This window comes from Malus domestica, chromosome 07 (genome assembly GCF_042453785.1).
Source record: "Malus domestica chromosome 07, GDT2T_hap1".
NCBI lineage: Eukaryota > Viridiplantae > Streptophyta > Magnoliopsida > Rosales > Rosaceae > Malus > Malus domestica.
The window spans coordinates 6,509,628-6,526,549 of record NC_091667.1 but is presented as its reverse complement, the minus strand read 5'-3'; the positions used below and the strand labels follow the sequence as shown (position 1 = coordinate 6,526,549).

The window sequence follows — 16,922 nt, the reverse complement described above, 5'->3', positions numbered from 1 at the left end:
GTTTTTGCTAAAGAATAGGGTAATGTTAGGAAGATCAAAATTTTAAATCAAATGATATGGTTGTTGATAATTGGATTGATACTTAAAGTGTTATTAATGTGCTTATTTTCTATTGGTAACACATTATTTGATGGTTGTTATATTAACACCACACATATTGTTGAACACACCGCACATACTTAATACATCACACATTTGTTTTTTTAGTTAAAAATTATCTTAATACACCCCACTTGTTTCTCCATAGTACCCTCACACCCCACTCTTAAAATACACTTTACATTTTCTATATACACCCCACATTTCCTACTTACACTCCACTCTTTACATCTCATGTGCAATTAATACATAATATCATCCAAAGCACTTTCGGTGTGAAGCTGAAGGCATGTGGGATACCAGAATTTTTCTAAATTCTCCCAACTACACGTGAAGCACAACTCCACTTTGAACTTGAGGGGATTTAGTTCAGCAAATCCTGAACGAGGTGTTGTGGGTTACCACCTCAACAATCTCATATTCTCATTAGCCTAATTCAACGGAGTGTACAAGGCATAACTCATACACTATTACGTGCATGCTGATGGAAATCTTGGAGGATTGAGACCTGAAGCTACTCCATTTCCAGCATTGCTCTTCTACTCTCCTTGATTCTGTCCGTCAACTAGTTTAACCTGTTGGTCATCAACAACAATGATCGTTCGATGTCTGTCACATAACCAAAACTTCACGTAAACAAAACTTCACATGAACAAGAAATCTTGAAGCTTTCCGAAACGTCCCATTTGTCAAAAATAATTGTTCTCAATATTAGTGTGTTTGTAGTTTCATTGCTTAAGGTTTTTTTCTACAATTGAGGGCGAGACAGGTTATGAGAGTTGAAGAAGATAAATAATAAGTTAAAAATGATTCGGAGTGTATTTCGAAATTTCTTGTTTTTTTTTTATAACCTAATAAGGTCGAAGTTGTCATAGGATAGTAGGGTATATAAGTCATTTAATATTAAATTTTAATGTGGAGGTGTATTCAACATTATATAGGATGCTAATAAAAAAAGCCTATTTGATTTGCAAATTTAGTTTAAAAACTTGATCTTCCTAGCATTATCCAAAAAATTAACATTTTTTTCCTTCTATTTTGGAGATGAGCTTCTACTTGAGTCATCTCGGTAACTCCACTCGGTGACTCCACAATTCTTCATCACTTGAGAGTTGAGATCCCACCTTAGAGAGCATAGCATTTAAGTAGTGCTATATATTTCCAGACGGTGGTGCTATATGCACACGTCCTGTTAATTTTTGTTATTTAATCTTCTTTAATTTCTTTTATCCAACAATCAACAATTGAAAAAAAAATGCATAAAAGATAAAAAAAAAACATTTGTGAATAACACCACTCTTTCTTAAATGTAAATCACATGCACTTTTACATGCTAGATTACTTTTTGGTGGGGGACATTCGGTTTAGACCTAAAATGTGGGAGAGACTTATGAGGGGAACAAGTCCTTAATGAAAGCTTCAACAATATGACAAATGGAAGAAATTTTTCAATGTACTTGAAACCCCACGCCGTACGCTATATGACATTATATTAGAGATAATTTTTTTCTTCAAATATCCATCTATTTGTATAATAACATATAAGATATATGCACGCCGTACGCTATATGACATTATATTAGAGATAATTTTTTTCTTCAAATATCCATCTATTTGTATAATAACATATAAGATATATGCATGTGTTTCGAAAACATTGAAAAATCTTTCGACAAATGAGCCTTATTCTTAGTTGGCTCGTTTGCTGTACAGGGATACTAGGTGTGTGCTAATTGGTGGTAGAGAGATCTGCCGCTTTTTATTTCAACTAGTTCCAAGTCAACTAATGATACCCCATCTGATTTAAAGTGACTCATCAGCTCACTGTCAATAACAATAATATTATCACCTAATTTACATCTGATTATTTGTTGTTTTGTACATCACGACATGTGTGGAAGTTTTATAATAAAAACGGTGCAATTAGAGTGGAAACAGCTATTCATTATTTTTTAGGCAATTAGATCCTGGTCTAATAACGTAATAAGTTGTGCCCAATGCAGTAGGTGTCCCTGAAGCAGCACATAATTATGTAAGCAAAAAAAAAAATTCATAAAAGACTATTGAAATCAATTTTCAAAATACAAACATTTAAGAAGAATCAAATGTCACTATTCGATAAAAATAAACTCAATATTTACTAAATGAATGTAGAACTTGTATTGCATAATATGCCTACTTCATATAATTGCTAATAAAAGGAACAATTCCTTATCCATTGCTTTCATTCTCAAGCACACAATACAAATAAACCAACGAAGGATTAAACTCTTTAAGTGAACTAATCAATGTCATTATATATTTACTAATTGCTGTAACTCAAAAACACGGATTAGTCTTTAACTTTTTTCTCAATTCTCTATACAACAAATCATAACATATAACAAAAGTGCATATTTATATTTATTTATTATTTCTATACTAAAACCGGGTATACTGTTGACCATCTATCTTTTCTTCATACAACCCCATTGTTTTTATTTGCCAATATAAAATACACACAAAAAAGGCAAGGAGACCAATACCGACCATCCCATTTAATACGACAAATGTCTATTTGTTAATATTTTTTGATATAAGCCTACCAAGAAAAAACATTTAAATCACATAAAGAGACAAACTTTTCACATTCTCACACACATTTTTAAAAGCCAACAAATACTTTAAATAAACAATCAAATCTTTATGTATTGTGAGATGTATCAGTGGTGGTTGTTATCATTCCCTTCTGAGATAAATGAACATCTAGATTATACCCTTCCTAGATTAAATAAACAATCAAATCTTTAACGGAAGATAAATGAACACGTGTATATTCTACCTCTTTCCCTTCCCAGATGATCCACACGTGTACATCTAGATTATTCCCTTCTCAGATAGACAAAAACCAAGCAAAAGACTGAAGGGCGAAAAGACCAGAGAAACAAAGAAGGGGTAAAAACGGAATCACATTGTATAATCAACAGTAACTAAAAAAGGAATTCGGTGTAATTCCTATGGAAAAGTTGTACTACCTAAGCTCTGTAATTCCTATGGAAAACTTGTATATAACCAATTTTCCTATGATCCGAGTCTAAAAACGTAAGCTGCTTTTTAGTTTAATCCAGTTTTCCTATGATCCACGAATACCAATTTCGTGGTCTAAGAGTAAGGGAGAGAGAGGGATATTATTTTTAGTTGTTATTTAATTGTGAAATCAATATGCAATTAGTATATAGTTTAGTGATATTTCTCTTCAGTTGACGTGAGAGGCTTTATGTTCGATATTCACTAAAAACAAATTCTAATCACATTATTATTAACTCATTATGAAGTTTAGTCCCACTTCTTACCTGTTAAGGTAAATAATATCGTTTTTAAAAAATAAAAAAAATTATGGAACTAATATAAAGCTTAACCGAGGAAGAGGAAATACATGTGGAGGTGATGGAGGGAGAGTCTTGCGGACTCGCTTTTTAGGCGAGTGCTGCTAGCATTTCTCCAATCTTTTTACCCGGGCTGCTACGATTCGTTTCAGAAAAAGCCAGTCGTCAAAATCCGACCCGGTTAGACGGGTCTCCAAAGCTTAAAACCCTAGGACCCGACATCTACCAAATCAGAGAGATTACGGGTAAGTATTCGACCCAAAAGAGCGATGTATTACATAAATAATTATGTGCTGGTCTTCAATATTGGGTTTGTGATTTGTTACAGTGAAATTAGGGTTTTCGATTTCAATTTCGGTTTGTAATTCGTGATGGGGATTATTGCAGGTGAAAGAAAATGAGGGGTAGGAGCTATAGTTATAGCCCTTTGCCGCCGAGGGGTTACGGCAGGCGACGCCGTAGCCCTAGCCCGAGAGGTCGCTATGGAGGTCGTGGTAGGGATCTTCCCACCAGTCTCTTGGTCCGCAATCTTCGCCATGACTGCAGGTATTTTATATCTAATTCTTTATTAAGTTGTAATTTATAAGTATTTCGTAACTTATGTGTAATTAATTTTGTTTCTTGAAAGATATGGATTGGCTGAAAATAATTGTAAATTCTTAAAATTTATGACTGATAGATTAAGATTGTGGATTTAGATGTTTATTGTTTACGTTGTTAGAAGTTTTCATCATTTCTCAAAACATGTCTTAAGAACTTGTTTGGTATGAGATTCAAAGTTGTTTTCAAATCTCAACAATAAAAAAACACAACAACAACAACAACAACAAAGCCTTTTCCCATTAAGTGGGGTCGGCTATATGAATCCTAGAACGCCATTGCGCTCGGTTTTGTGTCATGTCCTCCGTTAGATCCAAGTACTCTAAGTCTTTTCTTAGAGTCTCTTCCAAAGTTTTCCTAGGTCTTCCTCTACCCCTTCGGCTCTGAACCTCTGTCCCGTAGTCACATCTTCAAACCGGAGCGTCAGTCGGCCTTCTTTGCACATGTCCAAATCACCGGAGCCGATTTTCTCTCCTCTTTCCTACAATTTCGGCTACTCCTACTTTACCTCGGATATCCTCATTCCCAATCTTATCCTTTCTCATGTGCCCACACATCCCACGAAGCATCCTCATCTCCGCTACACCCATTTTGTGTACGTGTTGATGCTTCACTGCCCAACATTCTGTGCCATACAACATCGCTGGCCTTATTGCCGTCCTATAAAATTTTCCCTTGAGCTTCAGTGGCCTACGACGGTCACACAACACGCCGGATGCACTCTTACACTTCATCCATCCAGCTCGTATTCTATGGTTGAGATCTCCATCTAATTCTCCGTTCTCTTGCAAGATAGATCCTAGGTAGCGAAAACGGTTGCTTTTTGTGATCTTCGCTAGATTGCTCCGGTCATTAGTGTGGATAAGTATATAAATGGATAGAGATAGAAAAGCAAACACAAGATGTACGTGGTTCACCCAGATTGGCTACGTCCACGGAATAGAAGAGTTCCCATTAATTGTGAAGGGTTTACACAAGTATATAGGTTCAAGCTCTCCTTTAGTGAGTACAAGTGAGTGATTTAGTACAAATGACATTAGGAAATATTGTGGGAGAATGATCTCGTAATCACGAAACTTCTAAGTATTGGAGTGTGGTGTCGTCTTGACTTGCCTTATCTGTCTCATAGGTAGATGTGGCATCTTCTCTGGAAGTACTCTTCCTCCATCCAGGGGTGGTATCTTTAACTGGTGGAGATGCACAAGGTAATGTATCAATTTCACTTGAAGCTTACTTGTAGTTTCAAGCTTGGTCAAGCGCGATACAAACCATGTAGTAGGAGTCCCCCAAGTCGCCGAGCTAGGGGGTCTGCTGAAAGAGGTGACAGACAAGGTAAGCAATCAGAGCTCCGACTGATTGTTCACCTTCTCCCCATCTTGCAGCAGCATGAAGGATAAAGAGAAGAAAACTGAGAAGAGATGATATGAGATACTTTTGCTTTTGAAGAAGTAACTTTCCACAGGCTTATTCTTGAACTGAGCTGGAGGGTTTTCTGGTTTCCTCCAGAGTATAAGGCCGACTGAAGAATTTGAGGGTCAAAACAAGTCCATCAAATCTAGAGTACGTTCCACCCTGCTGATATGGGATACTTTTGCTTTTGACAGAGTAATGGATGTATCGGCACGTGTGCTGTTACGCTTGTCTCCACATGCTTCCTTGTATCCTTCGCACTTGCCCTATCTGTTCCTCAAGCAGATGCGGAATCTTCCCTGGAAACATAAGATGTTGAAGATGAGTACTTGATAGCAATGCCAGGTAAGTAATCAGGTAAGAGGTTCCAGGCAGTCAGTTCCTGGCTGGAAGCTTGATTCCAAGTGCTGACTGATTGCTCTCTTTCTCCTTTTCTTGCAGGTAAAAACAAGGCCAAAGGAAAAGACAGGGAAAAAGCATGATATGGGATACTCTTGCTTTTAACCCTGATGATATGAGATATTCTTGCTCTAGTATAGCTTGTTTGCAGAGGTATTATCGGGGGGAAAGAAAGCTGAATATTTCGAAAGGCTTCGTTGGGAGTGCCCTCTCAGATATGATGAAGGGTTGAGCATTTTTGCAGGTCTGCCTGTCCGTTGGGGATGGAGGTCGACATATATAGGAGTCTCCCTAACAACAAGTAGTAATGCTATTCCTTTACCCTGCTTGGTCATAGCACGGTAGTAGGAGCTGCCAGTTTCACATGTTTTAACTCTGTCAGAGCACTTTGAAACAGTGGTCTGTGGTATCTGGCTCTCGAGATTCGAAGAACGATACATCTTCGATTTTTGAGAAAGCAATCATGCTGGGGGTCTGGCTCTCGAGATTCGGAGAGCAGTGTCTCTTCGATTTTTGAGGAAGTAATCATGTTGGGAGTCTGGCTCTCGAGATTCGGAGGGCGGTGCCTCTTCGATTTTGAAGCAAGCAATCTTGTTGGGAGTGTTGTCTCGAATGTGAGTAAAGGTTGGGCATGTTTGCTAGTCTACCTTGCCACGAAGCACAAAGGTTGACACACAGGGACTTTCCAATTATCCAGCAATGGTACTGTTCCTTTACCCTCTCTTCGATTTTGAGAAAGTAGTCATGTTGGGAGTCTGGCTCTCGAGATTCGGAGGACGGTGCCTCTTCGATTTTGGAGCAAGCAATCTTGTTGGGAATGTTTTCTCGAATGTGAGTAAAGGTTGGGCATGTTTGCTAGTCTACCTTGCCGCGAAGCACAGAGGTTGACACACAGGGACTTTCCAATTATCCAGCAGTGGTACTGTTCCTTTACCCTTGTGGGTAATAATATGGTAGCTAGACCTTCAAAATTTATGTGTCTAAACTTTGTTAGTGCTGTTTCTTTGCTATTCTTTTACCTTTCTTGGTTAGAGCGATGTAGTGGGAGCTGCAAGCTTCACGTGCTTAACTTTGGCAGAGAACTTTGGCAAAGTTATCTGTGGTACCCATGAGCTATTGTTGCGTGTGGGAAGTGGGTGATTGAACAGTAAGATTCATGTGCTTTCTACTTCACCAGAAGTCTTCGACAGAATGCCCATAATTTCTTCAAAGCTGAGTGTGCGTGTGACAGGTGCTGACAAGGCTAGAAAAGTAGGTGCCTCTTCGATTTCTGAGATCGGCCCTCGTGGTCTCTGAGCAGCCCAGCTTTTGAGAAAGCGAGCGCCTTTTCGATTGATTCGGAGAACGATGCCTCATCGATTTTTGAGAAAGCAATCATGCTGGGGGTCTGGCTCTCGAAGATTCGGGGAGCAGTGTCTCTTCGATTTTTGAGAAAGTAATCATGATGGGAGTCTGGCTCTCGAGATTCGGAGGGCGGTGCCTCTTCAATTTTGGAGCAAGCAATCTTGTTGGGAGTGTTTTCTCGAATGTGAGTAAAGGTTGGGCATGTTTGCTAGTCTACCTTGCCACGAAGCACAGAGGTTGACACACAGGGACTTTCCAATTATCCAGCAATGGTACTGTTCCTTGACCCTCTCTTCGATTTTAAGAAAGTAGTCATGTTGGGAGTCTGGCTATCGAGATTCGGAGGACGGTGCCTTTTCGATTTTGGAGCAAGCAATCTTATTGGGAGTGTTTTCTCGAATGTGAGTAAAGGTTGGGCATGTTTGCTAGTCTACCTTGCCACGAAGCACAGAGGTTGACACACAAGGACTTTCCAATTATCCAGCAGTGGTACTGTTCCTTTACCCTTGTGGGTAATAATATGGTAGCTAGACCTTCAAAATTTATGGGTCTAAACTTTGTTAGTGCTGTTTCTTTGCTATTCTTTTACCCTTCTTGGTCAGAGCGATGTAGTGGGAGCTGCAAGCTTCACGTGCTCAACTTTGGTAGAGAACTTTGGCAAAGTTATCTGTGGTACCCATGAGTTATTGTTGCGTGTGGGAAGTGGGTGATTGAACAGTAAGATTCATGTGTTTTCTACTTCCCCAGAAGTCTTCGACAGAATGCCCATAATTTTCGCAAAGCTGAGTGTGCGTGTGACAGGTGCTGACAAGGCTGGAAAAGTAGGTGCCTCTTCGATTTCTGATATCGGCCCTCGTGGTCTCTGGGGAGCCCAGCTTTTGAGAAAGCGAGCGCCTCTTCGATTTCTGAGATCGGCCTTCGTGGTCTTTGAGCAGCCCAACTTTTGAGAAAGCAAACGCCTCTTCGATTTCTGAGATCAACGCTCGTGATCTCTAAGCAGCCCAGCTTTTGAGAAAGCAAACGCCTCTTCGATTTTTGAGCAGGCGCCTTTTCGATTTTTGAAGCTCCGTCGAGTGCAGATTTTTATAGGGGCTGGCATTAAGTTCCAAAGCACACTTGAATCTCCACCAGTAGAAGCTTCATTCTTGCACTTCTAAGATCTTGATTTGTTCGACCTCTTCTCTCTTCAACACCTTTGAAAATGTCTGGCCCCTCCGACCGTCGTTTTGACTTGAACCTTGTTGAAGAGGCAGCCCCGCCTTCTCCAGACAACATATGGCGCCCATCCTTCGTTTCCCCTACTGGTCCTCTTACCATTGGGGATTCCGTGATGAAGAATGATATGACCGCTGCGGTGGTGGCCATGAACCTTCTCACTCCCAAAGATAACAGACTACTTTCCAAACGGTCTGATAAGTTAGCTGTTAAGGATTCGCTGGCTCTCAGTGTTTAGTGTGCAGGTTTTGTGTCTAATATGGCCCAACGCCTATTTGCTCGAGCCTGCCAAGTTGAATCATTGGCGGCTGAAGTGATGAGTCTCAAACAGGAGATTAGAGGGCTTAAGCATGAGAATAAACAGTTGCACCGGCTCGCACATGACTATGCTACAAACATGAAGAGGAAGCTTGACCAGATGAAGGAAACTGATGGTCAGGTTTTACTTGATCATCAGAGATTTGTGGGTTTGTTCCAAAGGCATTTATTGCCTTCGTCTTCTGGGGCTGTACCGCGTAATGAAGCTTCAAATGATCAACCTCTGATGCCTCCTCCTTCTAGGGTTCTGTCCAGTACTGAGGCTCCAAATGATCCCCCTGTGGTGCCTTCTCTTTCTGGGGCTCTACCGACTGCTGAGACTTCTCCTAAGCAACCTTTGTGAAGGCTCCCTCTTGTGTGTTTATTTTGACTCATGTATATGTACATATTTGTAGCTTATCGGGGATATCAATAAATAAGCTTTCCTTCATTTCAACGTATTGAGGAAAGCTTTCCTTCATCTCAACAATAAAAAAAGAAAAGAAAAAAACCCTACAGCACCCCGGTGGAGTCGGGAACTTGTAGGTTCAATCGGACGGACAAATGGATCCAAATAGAGGGGTCGGAGGATAGGGTAGCTGACATATGAGAGAGAGCATTGGAGGAGAGAGAAGAACTGAGGGGAGGACACAGAGAAGATAGAAACAGAGAGCTAGCAGAGAAGATCCGGAGTGAGGGGAGAGGAGAGAGAAAGCAGTTGGCTTTGAGTTCAAAAACCCTAAAAGTTCAATTTTGTGTTTTCAAGAAGTAGGCCAATTTTGAGTTAGTTTTGGATCCAGTTTTTGAAAACAGTCATACCAAACAAGTATTCAAATTTCAAGGTGTAAAACTATGGGTTTTTGTTATTAAAGATTTGTAAGGAATGTTTGAGGTTGTATTGTTCTTGATTTGAGCTAGAAGTTCCACGCGTGTGAATTTTGTCGGTTGTTTTGGTTTTGATCCCGAGTGTTTGTTGAAGTGCACTTGTTTTTGTTTTTTTTAATTAATTATCTTCTGCTTTATTGGAATTTGGTTGTTTTATTGAAAGTGTTGAAGACACCCATGAAGTAATAAGAGTACTGTGTTGAAGATAAGAATGAAGTAACAAGAGTGTTTATTCAAGAGATCAATGAAGTAAGTAATTGTTGAAGATGGTTTTAGTATACGCGAATATTTTGAAGAAGGTCTTAGTGTACACGAAGATTTTGAAGAAAGTTGTTCTTAGTGTACACAAAGATTTTGAAGAAAGTTGGGTTGAAAACATTGAGAAGAAGTTGAAGTGTTAAGAATTTCAACTCAATTTTATCTTTGACTCCAACAAGGTTAGCAGCCATTGATGTTTTCACTTGAATTGTATAAAGTGTGTGGCAATTATTTGTGCCTATCATGCTGACTAGAGCTTCGACCATGTATGAATTTTCCAGAATACAAGATGTAGTTTCGGTAACATTAGTATAGTTAGTGCAATTATATGGGTTTCCTTCTTGTGTAGCTTATTTTCTTGTTATACTTAATGCTAAATATGGTGCAGGGAGCCACGTGGCTTTGGATTTGTTTAGTTTGTGAGGCTTTGTCCTTATAGAAAGTGATAGTGATTGGAGTGATGAACTTTGGAAAATAAAATTGGACTTACCCTTGGGGTTGAGCTTTGGGATGTGCTAATTAATAAATAATTAATTATCAAAAGATGGGCATTCGGACTCTAATAATTAAATACTTTAATTAATTATTTTTGGATTTAATTATTTTTATTTTTATTTTATCAACAGACTCATCATTTTAGATGAAGTTTGAAGTGTGAAAGAACGCAGAAAGAAAACACCCATATGAGAAGATGTCTCCCAACAGATGCATCCCTTCCTCGTACCTAGGGGTGGAAATAATTCCCGAAAATCCCGAACCGAACCGAAAAAATCCCGATCCCAAACCAAAATTCCCGAAATTTTCAGGATGCTATGCAACCTGGAATGCCCTACACCTTGCATATTTTTCATGTTATGTTTGATATTCATTTGGATTTTATTATTGTTGTTGCCATGACTGATGATTTCAGAAGGTTTGATTCTTTTGTCTCTCAACAGATTGCAAAAAGGGTTTAATTAATTTGAATTTTGACTCTGGTGCCAGTTTTAGATTAAATGGTAGTGTGAATGAAATGACATTCCTAGATCTTGAATTATATATTTGAAAAACAATTCATAATTTCATATTTCAATTTGGGATTCTCGATTTGTCCCAAAATCCCAAAAATATTTTGGAATTCCTGAAAATTTGGTTTGGGATTGGTCTTTAAATTCCCTTCCCGAAAAATTTCGGTTTGGGATTCGGGATACTAGTTTCGGTATGGTAACCCATACCGAACCACCCCTACTCATACCTGTTGTGAACATGCATAATCATATTATATATTAATCCATCTGCATGGTATTTGGAACACATAAAATATCTAATTCTTCTTCTACATTTCTAAACCTTCTTACTGAGAGAACCACATAAAAATTCGTCAGAAGTTAAGTTTTTCGGTGCTGGAATTCTAATTTGATCGTTGAATTCTGGTGAAGCAAACGTCCGTAGAACTACAAGCACTAAGTAGGAACAAAATTTCTGTTTATTAAGGCTACTCGTTGCAATGACGTGACACATGGGCAAATTCCACCTCCTGCACATGGAAAACCCAAACTTTTCTTGCACATGAGCTGCTCAATACTTCAGATTTAATTATGGGACCTCTATATCTTCCTAATTAAACGTTTCCTAATTGGTTCCGCATATCCGGTGACTCCCAACGTATGAGAAAGATGATCATGGCACATGTACACAAGTATTTATCAAATATGGCAAAAAATCGACCCGTAATTTTAATAGTATCAGTTTTTATATAAAAAAAAATGTCATAGGTAGGACACAAATATTCTTTAGTATAAAAGCAATGTTTTGGTTATATATGAGTCTTCGGTTGTAATTGATTTCATTGACATTTGGGTATTTTTACAGGAATAGAATAGTTTGATTTCTTCTTGTTTTGACATACATTTCATCACACCAGTAAAAAAGTAAAATAAAATACGAGATAAGCAAACAAAAAACAGCAAGGGAAAGGTAGGTTACGTTTAACCCGATATGTTGAAAACAATTGATCAATTTAAGGAGTCATGCTTCTACATGCGGTATGAACTCTACAACCAAACTATATTCGTAAGAACGTAACCCACAACCACAATCGGGTTACATTTAACTCTATATACTGTCTCGTATCTCTTTTGCAGAGTGAGGACTGATATTGATAAACATTTCCTTTGTCTAGTAATCATGAATAATGATATTGTACATAACTTTTGTGTGAATCGCTTTGCTTAGATTATTGGTGTTCTTCATGGCAAGTTCTTTTAGACATTGATGGATAAATTTGAATTCCATTTAGTCTGTCTGAATGTGTGTCATTTTTTGCTCATATCGTGTCTGTGCTGCCTTTTTTCATTGATGATTAATTTCCATATTTATGAATGAAACTTTTTTATGTAAACATGTGAAAAACGCAAATAGGATCGGATCTCTACCAAATTGCTTCTTGTAGTTGTAGATGCGTTCTTGCACTAGACAAATGGTTTTGGTTTGCTTATTTGCTACTGGGAATCATGTCGACGAATACACTAGACAATTGCAATATGAGCCCTACACTTGGTAATTTATAACTCAAGTGAATACACAAGTAAATACAAGACATTATTACTAATGTAATCAGCTCATGGCTTATAGACTAACAAATGTTTGCACTTGAATTCATCTATGAACTACTGGTTGGTGGTATACATCTACATGTTACTCTAATTTAGCAATTGCTTCTAACTCTAGGAGGCGTATTTTGGGGATGCATGCCTGTGATGTTTTTATAGGACCTGCAGAAACAAAAGGATTAGGAGGCATTGTCAAGTTTTCTCCTCCTTCTAGCATCTGAACTACCGTTTTCATGGAAGGACGATCCACTGGGTGCCACTAGATGCACCAGAGCCCTACAATTGCAAGTTGCTTTGGAATCTTACCATCCCCTTCTCCCCCGATATGGATTCGTAGGTCATCTCATTCCTCTAGAAGGTTATAAATCCATTTTGGATAGTAAACTTCATTGGTCGTGTTCTCTGTGGTTGAACCAGCATTCTTCCTTCCTCCTATCATCTCAAGCAGCAGCATTCCAAAACTATAGACATTTGCCTTGTAAGACACATTTCCAAAATTCCTGGAAAATACTTCTGGTGCAATGTAGCCCATGGTCCCCCTCGCTGTAGTCATTGACACTATGCTTTGATCCTTGGAACATAATTTGGCCATACCAAAATCAGAGATTTTTGGTCTGAAGTTTTGGTCTAGCAAAATATTGTGGGGTTTGATATCGAAATGGAGGATTCGTAGTTCGCATCCCAGATGAAGATATTCTATTCCTTTGGCTATGCCGATAGCAATATCTTGCAACTTGTCCCAACCAAGGAAAGAGTTCCTTCTATCTACTGATGAAATATAATCCTGGAACGAACCATTGGAAAAGAACTCATAAACCAGAGCTCGTCTAAATCCATTTGCACAAAAACCAACCAAGCGAACCACATTGACGTGGTGAATATGACCCATTGCTCCCACTTCATTTATGAACTCTTCCCCATCACCCTTAGAATTGTTAAGTACCTTCACAGCAATAAAGCATTCAGAAGAAAGTTTTCCTTTAAAAACAGTTCCGTAGGCTCCTTGGCCTAATTTGTACTTGAATTGATTTGTAATCCTCTTAATATCTGCATATGAATATCTGCTTGGCTTGAGAGCTTTGTGAGTGGAGCATGTAGGTTGAGGTAGTGTTCCCTTAATTTCCCGAGTGAGAAAAACTTCTCGGTTGGAGACTTGAAAAATCCAAGTCACTGAGTGAGGTCGGCTATATGAATCTTAGAACGACATTGTGCTCGGTCCTGTGTCATGTCCTCCGTTATATCCAAGTACTCTAAGTCTTTTCTTAGAGTCTATTCCAAAGTTTTCCTAGGTCTTCCTTTACCCCTTCAGCCCTGAACCTCTATCCCGTAATCGCATCTTCTAACCGGAGCGTCAGTAGGCCTTCTTTGCACATGTCCAAACCACTGTAACCGATTTTCTCTCAGCTTTCCTACAATTTCGGCTACTCCTACTTTACCTCGGATATCCTCATTCCTAATCTTATCATTTCTCGTGTGCCCACACATCCAACGAAGCATCATCATCTCCGCTACACCCATTTTGTGTACGTGTTGATGCTTCACCGCCCAACATTCTGTGCCATACAGCATCGCCGGCCTTATTGCCATCCTATAAAATTTTCTATTGAGCTTCAGTGGCATACGGCGGTCACACAACACGCCAGATGCACTCTTCCACTTCATCCATCCAGCTTGTATTCTATGGTTGAGATCTCCATCTAATTCTCCGTTCTTTTGCAAGATAGATCCTAGGTAGCGAAAGCAGTCGCTATTTGGTGTTTCCTGATCTCCGATCCTCACCCCTAACTCATTTTGGCCTCCATTTGCACTGAACTTACACTCCATATATTCTGTCTTTGATCGGCTTAGGCGAAGACCTTTAGATTCCAACACTTATCTTCAAAGGTTAAGCTTCACATTTACCCATTCCTGAGTTTCATCTATCAACACTATATCGTCTGCGAAAAGCATACACCAAGGAATATCATCTTGAATATGTCATGTTAACTCATCCATTACCAATGCAAAAAGGTAAGGACTTAAGGATGAGCCTTGATGTAATCCTACAGTTATGGGGAAGCTTTCGGTTTGTCATTCATGAGTTCTTACGGTAGTCTTTGCTCCTTCATACATCTCCTTTATAGCTTGGATATATGCTACTCGTACTCTTTTCTTCTCCAAAATCCTCCAGAGAATGTCTCTTGGGACCCTATCATACGTTTTTTCCAAAGAGTAGAAATAGTAGAAGAAAAAAAAAAGTTTTAAATATATTAATTTAAAAAGCAACATATCGAAAAGGTTTAGTTCGAAGGTTCTTCCGATGTGCAAGGAAGAATCTTATCAGAAGAAGGTTCTGAGTTGTTTTATCCTGGGGACGACGTGGTGCTTGTGAACTCCTTGCACAATTTGGGTAGAGCTGCGAAACGTCTTAAAGAGAGCGACTTAGTCCGCAACTCATCCCAAGAAAACGACTTAAGGCTTCTACATTTTTCAGGTAACTTCGTTCCTTTCTATTTCAATTTACGACAATTTTAAGACGGTATTCAATCTGCCATGCATTAGGAAGAAAAGAAAATCATATTTTCTTCATTGTTTGTTTAAGAGTGTTGCTGCATGCGTTAGGTTTATTTTTACAAGTCATATGTTTCTCTGATGCGTTGCATGCATTAGAATAGACTTTGGTTTTGGCTGCTGCTGCATGTATTCGAATTAACATGCTTTTGGGTTTTGGTTTTTGCTGCCTTATGCATTGATATTTGTATTATACTTTCTATCGCTGCATGAAATATCATTGGAGCTCAAAAGTATGTTAGCATCCCCAAGTGCACAGAGAGCTACTTTCATTTCAGAAAAATCAGTAGTTTTATTGCTTAGTGTTTTTAAAGAGAGAGTTTATTTAATTTTTAATCACTGATTTTTCATGTTCTTTAATTTGATAACAATTTATGTTTTATATTTAATTTGATATCAATTATGAAAATGTGTCTTGTGATTTTTGTAATCGGTTGATTCTTTTAATCTTCGAAATAGTAGGGGTTCTAATTCTTCGAAAAATTATGAGCCTACTATCAGATATCTCTTTATGGGAGAAGAAGCAAGATGGTTGAGAAACCTTCTGTTAGATACGTACCCCTTTATGGGAGAAGAAGCAAGATGGTTGAAAAACCTATTATCAGATACCCCTTTATGGGAGAAAATGATTCCAGTCATATACGGTCTGAAGAAAATTTAGTTGATCATTTCACGAAAGGACTAACATGAGAAAAAGTTTGGAAAAATCTTTTGACGAAAGGACTAACATGAGAAAAGGTTTGGAAAACCTCGAAAGGGATGGGACTAAAGCCCGTAGAAAATTGAGTCATTGGTGATAGCAACCCAACCTATAGACTGGAGATCCCAAGAAATAGGTTCAAAGGGTAATAACAAGGCACAAGTGATATAAGTGAAGTCTTGCTAATTTTAATTTGGAATATTATTCCATGTCCATCCCTAAGAAGCATGACATCCTGAAGCGGTTTTAGGTTGAGATTTTTTCTCTTAATAAGGTCTATACTCTATGTTGAGTGGGATATCTAGCTACAGGAATATCCTTGATAGTCTTACCTATGTGAATGTGGAAGTGAGGCCGCTTCCTATGAAATCTTGGGCAAGTTTCTAGAGCGTTCACTATACTAGGATACAAGCACATGGCCGTAATGTGCTGACTTTTTGAACTTCACCTTAATAAAGTTATGTGTGTGGTGTTGTTAGAGATAGAGTTCAAAACTATAAGTTACTCTAGTATAATATGGATCACTAACACTATGTACAGGTTCAAGTTGAGAAACACCTTTACTTATGCATAGCTTTATGATATGTTACTTGATATATATTTTTTTTAAATAAAAACAAGTGGGGGATTGTTGGAGCAAATATGTTTTTATTTAAATATTTAAATATATTTATGTTTTGTTTTACTACCAATATTATATACACAACGTTTTGCTTTATTACCAATATTGAAAGTCAATTGATTTTAGCTTAAGGAGTTATGCAATCAAACCGTTTTGTTTCTTGTTTGAATTTGAATTACGTTTTGATTTGATCTGCATCAATTGGTAAAGTTTGCACCGCGTATTTTTTCATTTCAAAGTCTATAACTGAAATTTCTTAAAGCAATTTAAGAAGTAAATTAATGTGATGTTAATAACTCCTTTGATTGCAGATAGTTTTGCATTTGATTCCCTACGGCTTTGCTTTTGATTGCAACCGACCGTTTTGCGCCCCATAAACTCTCTTTATATCCTTATGGTTTTACACCCCCCCCCCCTAACATCTATTTCTTTATATATATATATATAAGGATACAAAAAGATATGTCAGTTAGGCGTAGAGTAGAAATAGTAGAAGAAAAAAAAAGTTTTAAATATATTAATTTAAAAAGCAACATATCGAAAAGGTTTAGTTCGAAGGTTCTTCCGGTGTGCAAGGAAGAATTTTA

General features: G+C 38.2%; 1 long non-coding RNA gene and 1 pseudogene across 2 annotated transcripts; one reads left to right on the top strand and one right to left on the bottom strand.

The window, feature by feature from the left end:
- Window positions 1-3,464: 3,464 nt before the first annotated feature.
- LOC103438811 (uncharacterized) lies at window positions 3,465-10,220 on the top strand. Of its 2 annotated transcripts, none has more exons than XR_011582631.1 (4): window positions 3,465-3,709; window positions 3,852-4,010; window positions 9,778-9,883; window positions 9,914-10,220. It is a non-coding gene; the product is annotated as an uncharacterized lncRNA (long non-coding RNA). The 2 variants fall into 2 exon arrangements; XR_011582633.1 differs by lacking the exon at window positions 3,465-3,709 and adding an exon at window positions 3,715-3,774.
- A 2,175-nt stretch (window positions 10,221-12,395) lies between these two features.
- Window positions 12,396-16,130, bottom strand: LOC108173677 (rust resistance kinase Lr10-like; annotated as a pseudogene).
- Between the last annotated feature and the right edge of the window lie 792 nt (window positions 16,131-16,922).